The sequence below is a fragment of the Triticum dicoccoides genome, chromosome 4B (genome assembly GCF_002162155.2).
Source record: "Triticum dicoccoides isolate Atlit2015 ecotype Zavitan chromosome 4B, WEW_v2.0, whole genome shotgun sequence".
NCBI lineage: Eukaryota > Viridiplantae > Streptophyta > Magnoliopsida > Poales > Poaceae > Triticum > Triticum dicoccoides.
The window spans coordinates 333,068,983-333,079,149 of NC_041387.1; positions in this window are offsets into that span (position 1 = coordinate 333,068,983).

The following is a 10,167-nucleotide window of genomic DNA, read 5'->3' on the forward strand; positions in this document are numbered from 1 at the left end:
AGGATGCTAAAGTAGATGCTACGCAAAAAGGGACGGGAATATGCATGGTGAGGGAGACAAAGCATTTTCAAAAGACTTTTCGAAAACCTTGTCAGGTGCCACTTATGCCCGAGGGAGATGATGAGATGGGTAACCACTTGATGACGAAGTGGTGTACCGAGGCAAGTGTGTGTGTTGTTTTCGAAAATGGATTAGATTTAAGATTTGTTGACTGTCCCAACCTTACATGCGCAACCACTCTACCCTTATATGGGAAAGGGCATTATTGATTACCTAGACCGATACTAGCTTGGAGCCCACATTACTAGTGACGGGAGAGTTGTTGGTGCGCTCTCTCGGGACGGGGTCGTGCCAGGTAGGGCGGCCATGACTGTTTTCACAGGGCACCGGATACACCGTTGTGTGCCCTCTCGAATGTTACGATCTCGAGTGATTCTCGTATGATGTACATCTTAAGGAAACGGAGCAACGAGTGGACTCCATGTTAGTGATCGGGTGCTTACCCCGGGTACTTGAGGTATCGAGGGTCGTGGATGACACGGAAGTTCCCCGGATCTTGTTGGTAAAGTGTGCAACCTCTGCAGAGTGTAAAACTATTCGCATAGCCGTGTCCACGATCAAGGACAGTTGGGCGGTGCTTCTTAAACTATGTCCAGAGTTTACAAACCAGTGTGTGTGTTCGGATAACTACTTGGGTCAAGTCAAAGGACTTGACGTGATTGAGATGGGTTGGTGCCCACTCTATTTATGTTGATACTTGTAACCTGTCCTCATGGTTACTTGAATTCTCTTGATGCATGTCTTACAAGTTGCTGAACATGTCATTGCACTCAAAACCAGCTTTCTGCAAAAAATTACCTATATCATGTATTGTCACATCTTGGACCAAAACATGGGTTGCTTGCGAGTACATTCAAAGTACTCATTGGCTTGCCACTGGTTATTTAATTGGCCAGGCATGGAAGAACCGGAGTTCGAAGAAGAGTTCTTTAGAGACGAACATGCGAACTAGGACGTTTCCCAGTCAGAATGCCTGTAGGGTTAAGGCAGATGGCATGGGTTCTACTTATCGACGAAGATTTCCGCTGCTTGTGTTTCATTTGATGTTCAGCCCTTCAGGCTGTATCAATGTAAGACGTGACCATAATGGTCATAATTTGTGTAAGACGGTATGTATGGATGTAAGACTCTTGTTTTTCATCTTCTGTGTGTTCAGTGAGCATTGATCTCTGGGATCACTGTACACGTGCATTCCGTGATCTCGACTTATGAGTCGGGGTCCCCACATACTCTCATTGGAAGGTGTGCATAGATGATCAATCCGCTCTTCCTCCTTTTGTTCTTCGCTCTCCTCCTCATCTTTTTCATCAAATGGGCTCACAATATCATTAATTTCTTCTTCCATAGACTCCTACAAAATATTAGTCTCTTCTAGGATAGTGGAGACTCTCTCAATAAATGCATCAATATCGCAATTGTATTTATAATTATCATAGCAATATTTAAGAATAGCAAAAATTTCAGGTCTACAGGAAGCATCGTCATCATATTCATACTTTAAAAACAGGGATTCAATATCATAAGCATCCTTAAAAGCAACAAATTCTTCTATTTGTTCCACATCATAGTAATCATATATACCTCTAGCATAAGAAGACAAGGTTTTGTTATCATTAAATTCACATGAAAAGATAAGATGTGGAGCATTCATCCTAGGGCAACAAGTATAATCATATCGCAACCATAGCTCTCGAGCATACCAATGCAACATATGAATATGATCCCATAACAACTTCCCTTAATGAGTCAAGTGATAATCCCTAAAGTATTCACGTTGATCCAACGTTACTCCTATTATATAGTTGAATGGGGTTTTCTTAGGATTATCAAAGTAGTGCATAATATCTTTCGCGTAACGAGCATCAAGGGTTTTAGGAGGTCCCCCATCTCCATGAGTAGCAAGTACAACTAATTTTGTTGGTGTTTCGTGTTCCATATCAACAAAAGATAGAGACCAACTTAGAACAGAAAAAAATCTACTTCGTGATAAAGCAAACAGGCACACACGATATTATTCACCGCATGCTATTGCTCCCCAGCAACGGCACCAAAAAAAGGTCTTGATAACACACAAGTATAGGGGATCCTTTGTAGCCTTATTCGATAAACAAGAGTGTCGAACCCAACAAGAGGCTAAAGGTAGAACAAATATTCCCTCAAGTTCTATCGACCAATTATAAAACTCAACGCACACTTGATATTTGCTTTACCTAAAACACATATGAAACTATTTTATAAGAAGAAAACTACCAATATATTGCAAGGTAATAAAACTGGATACCTTTTGTCAACAAGAAATTCATTTGTCCCTAGGCAATCCATAACAAGTACTGGTAATCATTCTTGCAGTTCTATATGAGGCAGAGGCTTAAGCTAATATACTTTCTCTACTTGGATCATATGCACTTATGACTGGAACTCTAGCAAGCATCTACAACTACTAAAGATCATTAAGGTCGTGAAACCCAACCATAGCATTAAGTATTTATCCCATACGCAACAACCCACCTACTCGGGTTTAAGCTTTTGTCAGTCTCGCAACCCACCATAAGTGAATCATGATCGTATTGCAACACCCTACAGTGGGGAAACTCACGTTTGCGCGAGATGGAGGCACTACTAGGAAAAGGGCTATAGATAATATGGACATTAATGTCGCACCACACATGTGGTGCGCCACTACTATATAGCAATGGCGCACCATGTGTTGGTGCGCCATTAGTGTGATGGACACTAATGGCGCACCACACCCACGGTGTGCCACTACTAACAAACTTTTTTTAATTATTTTTCCAAAACTAGTAATGGCGCACCACTCACCCCGTCTGCCACTACCAAGATTTTTTTTTACTTTTTTTTCATAACTAGTAATGGCGCACCAGTGTATAGTGCGCCATTACTAGTTCAAACTAGTAATGGCGCACCACACACATGGTGTGCCACTACTAACATTTTTTTTGCAAAACTAGTAATGGTGCACCACCTAACTGGTGCGCCATTCGTAACCAGGGTTACCAATGGCGCATTTGTAGGTGGTGCGCCATTAGTAACCTGGGACCAGCTACATATTTTGGACAACCACCTACCACACTCACTTTCCCCACTTCATTCTCTCCACCTCCTCCTCCAAGCTTGTCTCGGCTGCCTCCTCCTCCTCACCTCATTTGTACCATAGATTCATCCAAATTAAGTGGTTAAATTACCTTTTTTTGATAGGTAAGTAAGGGGAAAGCTTTCTTTATGTTGTAGATCTACTTTTTTCTCCCTCCAACAACGTGCACATGCACTTTTTATGGCCTAGCTAGATCTATGTATGTTTGTTGTGTTGCAAATGTTTGTGGTGTTGCATATATGTTTGTGTTTGCAGGTAACGGTATTTGAAATGCGATAGTTGCCAATATTTTGCCGGAATGTTGATTCACTTCCGTTTCGGCGAGAATTTGGCACTATGCATTCTTTTTGGTCCTATTTTTAGGCAAAGTCATGCCAAATTTTTTCTTGGTTCTAAAATATCATTTTGCTCTACCCCGCAGGCGACCATGGTCCACACGATGACCGAAGGCATCGTGAATAGGTTTTTGAGCTCCGCAAAGGCTGAGATGCTTCAAAAGAACGAGACGGAGATCAGATGTCCGTGTCGAAGATTCAAGCTGAGGAGCCTTATGGACCCAGATTCCATACAGGTGCGGGACCACCTGCTCTTGCGTGGTTTCATGGATGGCCATTGCTGGAAAGGTGATGAAGATGATTATGAAGTCGTCCATGGGGGTCGGGCAAGCAATGAGGAAGGGCACCAATACAACCGCGGCGAGGGCGGGCGATAAGACGAAGAATCTCCAGGACATGATAACGAAGTAGATGTAGTACATAGTCATCATGTAGAAGATGCTGGACATGATGATGAGGAAGATGCCGGAGTAGACGAAGGGCATGATCATGAAGATGAAGATGCCGGAGCAGACGACGATGGACCATCGATGGGCTGGGTGCAGGACCCTCATATTCAAGAGTTGCTTCTCAAGCAGACGGATAAGGCAAGAGCTGCCGCCCGAGAGAAAGCCAAGCTGGATCAACTGGAGATAGACGCGGTTACTCCATTGTATGAAGGATGAAGGCCCGAGGATACCCGCCTGAAAGTAACGCTCATGGCTCTAGAGATGAAGGTAAAACAAAAAATGACCGATGCATGCTTTGACGAGAACATGTCATTCTGCCACAAACGTCTTCCCAAGGGGAACAAGTGACCGACCAGTTTCGAGGAGGCGAAGAAAATCGTGTGTCCTCTGGATTTACCGCACGTGAAATACCATGTGTGCATGAACAATTGCATCATTTATCGGGACGAGCACGCGGAGTCTACCATATGTCCGGTGTGCGGCGTCACTCGATACAAGAAGAGCAAGAAAGCTCCTCGAAAAGTGGTGTGGTACTTTCCAATCACTCCTCGTCTGCAGCGGTATTTTGCGGACCCTAAGGTAGCAAAGCTCATGCGTTGCCACACGGATAGGGAGGATAAGAAGCAAGAAGATGACGCAAATGATCCGGAGATAAATAAAAAAGACAAGGTGCTGAGTCACCCTAAGGATGGGATCCAGTGGCAAGCGTTGAACTTCGAACACCCAGAATTTGGGAACGATCCAAGGAACATCATGCTGGGCGCGAGCACTGATGGAGTCAATCCGTTTGGCAGCCAGAGAAGCACACATAGCACCTGGCCTATGTTTGTGTGGATGTACAACATTCCCCCCTGGTTGTGCATGAAGAGGAAGTACATTCACATGAGTGTGCTAATTGAAGGGCCAAAACAAGCAGGGAACGACATCAGTCTGTATTTGGGGCTGCTGAAAGAGGAGCTAGACACGCTGTGGAAAATGCTGGCGAATACGTGGGACGCCGCAGAGAACGAATATTTCCCTATGAGAGTCTCGGTTATGGATATGTCGCAGGGCAGGTGGTCCACGGATTTTCTGGATGCGTCAGGTGCATGGATGACACAATGTATTGCCAGCTAGATAGAGATCTTGGGTCTTCAAAAACTGTGTTCATGGGACATCGAAGGAGGCTTCGTGATGATGACTCATGGAGAAAACGCATGGATCTGTTCGATGGTGAAATCGAACCCCAAAGATGCCCACGTACGAGGAGCGGCGAGGAAATAGACGAGCTGTTGAAAAATTGGAAAGATTGCCCACTGCCGGGAAAGAAGCAAAAGGCGCCAGAGCCGGGAAAGAAGCGAAAGGCCCCAGAGCCACTGCTGAAGATATGCAGTACTTGAACTTAGGGGTCCACCAACTCGGTCTCGGCGGTTACAGAGTGGCGGAACCTATATGGGACAAGGAGGACGCGGAGCGTTCCGAGAAATACCATGAAGCAGACCAGGAACTATGTCAAGGCCCGGTACAAGGTGGACCCGGTAACAAAGGAGCTTACCACGGATACGAAGACCAAGGCGCTTGAGCATGTTCTGGTAAGGAATACACCCCCGTGTAATTAGCACCATATGGTTGCATTCTAATTAATGAAGCCAAATTTCTAAATGGTTCACATTCCTTCCACAGGACACTGAAAGCAGTAGCGTGGGGTCGTCTCAGAGCACCCCTTGGGACAGCATTTTAATAGGGCGTTGAAAGTAATGAAAAACAAGGATAAGTTCAGTAAGCCGTCGTCACCTGGTCGGGTGGCCGGCAAAGGCTTGTCCACAAAATGGTCGTCATACGATAACGCTGGTGGGCGAAAGGAGAGAAAGACCAGCTCGGAAAGCCAGTCGTGTCAGGTTGAAGAACTCAAGGCACAAGTGGCATGGATTCCGGACATTATCCAAGAGCAAGTGCATCACCAACTGGGAACGACGCTCACCGCCATTGTGCCCACCTTGATTGAGGGGCTGCAGGCGTGGATTGCGGGCGGCCAACAGGGGCCGCCCCCGGTTCCCAGCTTCACGGCAAGCAACTCGCACAACTTGCAGGCGGCGCCATTGGTGTCTCCAGCGCCGGCGCGGTCATTGGAGCTCAACGCACCCGGGTGTGCGAAGAATACGCCGGACGGCACCTCGGCAGCAAGCGGCCCCTCCGTCACTTGCATGCCCGCTGTTGGCGGTGCCTTGACATTAGATGATCTCGACGCCATCACGGTAACTAAGCCTCTCGTCCGATGACTTCATCTCCTTGCCTTTGACTGGGCATCCCTGACGCCCTACATGTTTTCGCAGGGCGCCGGCGCCAACGTTCCGTGCACTCTCCTACACTTCATGGGCGACGAGTTGATCGATGTCGCCAAGGGCAGAATCGTTCAACCGGGCAACCCCGTGTTCCACGGTAGTCCGATGCCACCCACCATGTATAGGGTTGAACTAGTTCGGGTGCTGCCAGGCTGCGACGACTTGTTACCTCTGTTTTGACCCGCTGGGGCTGACGAAGATGATGTGATGACCCTCAACGCCTGTGTAAGCTGGCCCCTGCTTTTGCTGAAGAGCCAGATTCGTTTGGGGGCGGGGGACACCACCCCACAGACAACACCACCAGTCGTGTCGGCGCCAAGCCATGGCAAGACCGCCGCAACGCTACCGGACATGCCGGACATGCATATGGCACAGGATCCGGACATGCATATGGCACAGGATCCGGACGATGATGACGGTACATTTACCAACATAGATAAGTACTTTGCCGAACATGGGTACGGTGACAAATTCTTGGGGCTTCCTTCTCAAGAACCCAACCCTACAAAATACGACAGTGATCTAGCTGGTACCGCGGAGAAACCCAATTGCAACAGGCGTCGTCTGGCGTTCAGTTCTCAGGAGACGCCTCCAGCTGCCGCCTTCACCAAGCCTCCGATAGCCGAGGTGTGAAATATTATCAGCCCCAACACACTTAAGAAGGCGGTCTCTGAGCAGAACTCGGTCCCATTACAGTAGAAGAAGAAGGGATGGAAAAGAAAGAATAACAAGGGCAGTGCAAGCCAGTCGGCACCGAGTACGATCCGTGCTCAGGATGGGCCACCTTCACCTAAGAATATCTCGAGGAGGGTGCATGTGGCGGGTAGGCCGATGCTATCGAGTAATCTGCTCAATGCTGCAACCGATGCTATGTGGAGTCTGCATGACAGTGTTCTTTCTTTGGAGAAGCGGCGTCTCTCCAAGATAATGTGGCATACCTGGTTTTCATTGCCAAGGTGCCAGAGGGCAAGGGCTTTGTGGATAGCGCCATCGAGGGTAACATTGTCCTATGGTTTGATGACATCTTTGCTATGTTTAACCTTCATCCGCTGCACTACACCTTCATTCGGCTATTTTCACTGAGTATGGAGATGTGGATCATTAGAGACAAGACCCCAGACATCGTGATAGTCAACCCCTTCTACATGCGTGCCAAGATCTTGGGCAGTGCTGGGGACCGGCAAGTCGCGAGTTCACACCTCGAAGGCATCATTCTGGCAAACCCAGATAAGGATAACTTCCTCGTGCCTTACTTTCCCGAGTAAGTGATCCCCTCACTGCCCCGTAACATATGATTTCTTGGATCTCGGTCGTTCTTTTTTTCTAACATTCCGTGTTTTGTGCAGTGACACACATTGCACACTCATCCTCTTAAGCCTGAAATATTCCATGGCCACGTATTTCAACTTGAACCGTCAGTCGAACAAAGACTACACAAATATCAAGAAAGTTCTTGATGATGTTCTCCCTGGCTATGCCAGATCTGGAGGCACCTTCAGCAGGACAATTCGTAGGTACGGCAAGCACATGTTCACCCACAATACAACGTTCCCTTGCGTCAAGTAGCCGCCTGGCAGTCAGAAGGATGCCTACTACGCCCTCCATCACATGCGGGCGATCGTACAGGACCATAATCACCTTCTGCTACCAAATAATCTCAAAGAATGGGCCACACGCTTGTCGGCAATCCAGGACGCGGACATCAGACAAGAATTCTATCGCATCCAGTCGGAGTTTGCAGAAATCATACATCAAGATGTCCTTCGTACCTCGGGGCAGTTCTACCTAAGATATCAATCGTCCAACAGTGAGATAGAAACAACGCTACAAATACAGGCTGACAACGCCCGTGATTTCATGACCATCACGAAATACGGCGGCTTCATCCATGCTCCGGTCCCTGAGTCGAGTCGAAAGTAGTGATGCTATGTAGTTCTAAAATGTCGATTGGCTCATGCTGTAATATTAAACTTTAATGAACTTGTATGTCTCTTTGGTTTGGAAAGTCGTTCAACTTATATGTAATCGATGTTATTTATTAGTAGGACCATGAATCGTGCTATTAATGTGTTTCTTTTCTCTTCTGATCCTTTTGTTGCATACTTATATATTGCGTATGTATTGTCTGTGAATTGCTACTAATGTTTTGTTTGGCTAGTGCATAGAGATGCCGTCGTTTGTCGTGTACAAGGGTAAGGTTCCCGGAGTCTACGACGACTGGGAGTAGTGTCGGAGACAGGTTCACCGTTTCAGCGGTAACAATTACAAAGGGTACACCACTAGGGGTGGAGGCGGAAGTAAGATATGCGCGCTATCTAGCGGGAGAGAGTAGGGAGCGTTGGAGCAACCGGATGAAGACCAGTTTCATCGCGATGATGCTCATCATGATGACCTTAGCTCTCTTCTATGTGATGGTAGTTTAGATGATCGATATCGACTTGTAATGTGAAGACAAACTCGCTACTCGCGGTCTCGAGACATGTAATGTTCTAACTTTGTTCGGTATTTTAAATTCGGAGACTAATATGATGAATTGTATTCGGAGACCAATCTTCTATTGTATTCGATAAATCTACTGTTTATATGTTGTGTTGTCTATATTCTGTGCAGTAATATGTTTTGTAACCTGTGCAAATATCAGAAAAGAAAAAAAATCCCTAATATTCATACTAGTGGCACACCACTCTGCACTTTTGTGGCGCACTGCAATAAGCACACCAGTGGCACATCATCTACAAGTGCTCCATTAGTAAGCCAGAGCACAAGGTAAATATGGCCCCCTGGGAGGCATACTAATGGCGCACCGTGTGATATACTAATGGCGCACTCCCTGGTGCGCCATTAGTATTAATTACTAGTGGTGTGATGCTAGTGGCGCACCTGTAGTGCGCCATTAATGGCCAAAACAGGTGCGCCACTAGCAGGCATTTTCCTAGTAGTAAGGGCAGCGTAGGATAGCACCATAAATAAAATATACAATCATACCAACCAAGATCATGATAATCCCATATGACAAAACGGATATACTCAATCATCATAGGATAGCCAAATATCATTGGTAAATAATATATGGAGTTGAGCACCATGTTTAAGTAGAGATTACATCAAAGAGAAGGACTGTTACACCGCTCCATAGAGGGGAGATAGTTGGTGTTGACAGTAGCAAGATTGTTGATGTAGAGCGTTGTCACGATCCTTGCCCCGACAGCATTCTGGCGCCACCAGGAGAGAGGGGGAGAGAGCCCCCCTCATCCTTCTTCCTTGGCCTCCCCCTAGATGGTATGAGAGTTCCCCTCTGGTCCATGGCCTCCATGGCGGCGGAGGGGTGGGAGCCCCTCCAAGATTGCATCTCCCTCTATGTTCTCTACTGTTTTGTGTCCCAAGATCTGGATGAAAACCGTTTCTTATATTCCGGGAGATACGTAACTCCGATTGAGCTGAAATTTTACCATGATTTTTTTCCGGATATAAGCTTCCTTGCGCCCGAAGTAGAGATTCAACCGACATAAAAGGTGGGAAAAACCAACCGGGGCGCGCCCTGATGTCTTGTGGGGGCTATGGGGCCCGTTTGCGTTGATTCCAAGTCCAAAAAATCACATAGATTCCAAAATAATTCTTTGTAAATTTTTATCGCATTTGGACTTTGTTTGATATGGACTTTCTGCGAAACAAAAAACATGCAACAAAAGGAACTGGCTCTGGATCAGTAAGTTAGTCCAATAAATCATATAAATTGTTGTGAAAAGTATGGCAAAGTTGTATAATATTGGCATGGAACAATCAAAAATTGTAGATATGACGGATACATATCAATCAATGAGGTACGTGATGAAACATGTCTGAATGTGTAGTTGACGTATTAGGTAGGGCATAGAGAGGGTCTGTGTAGG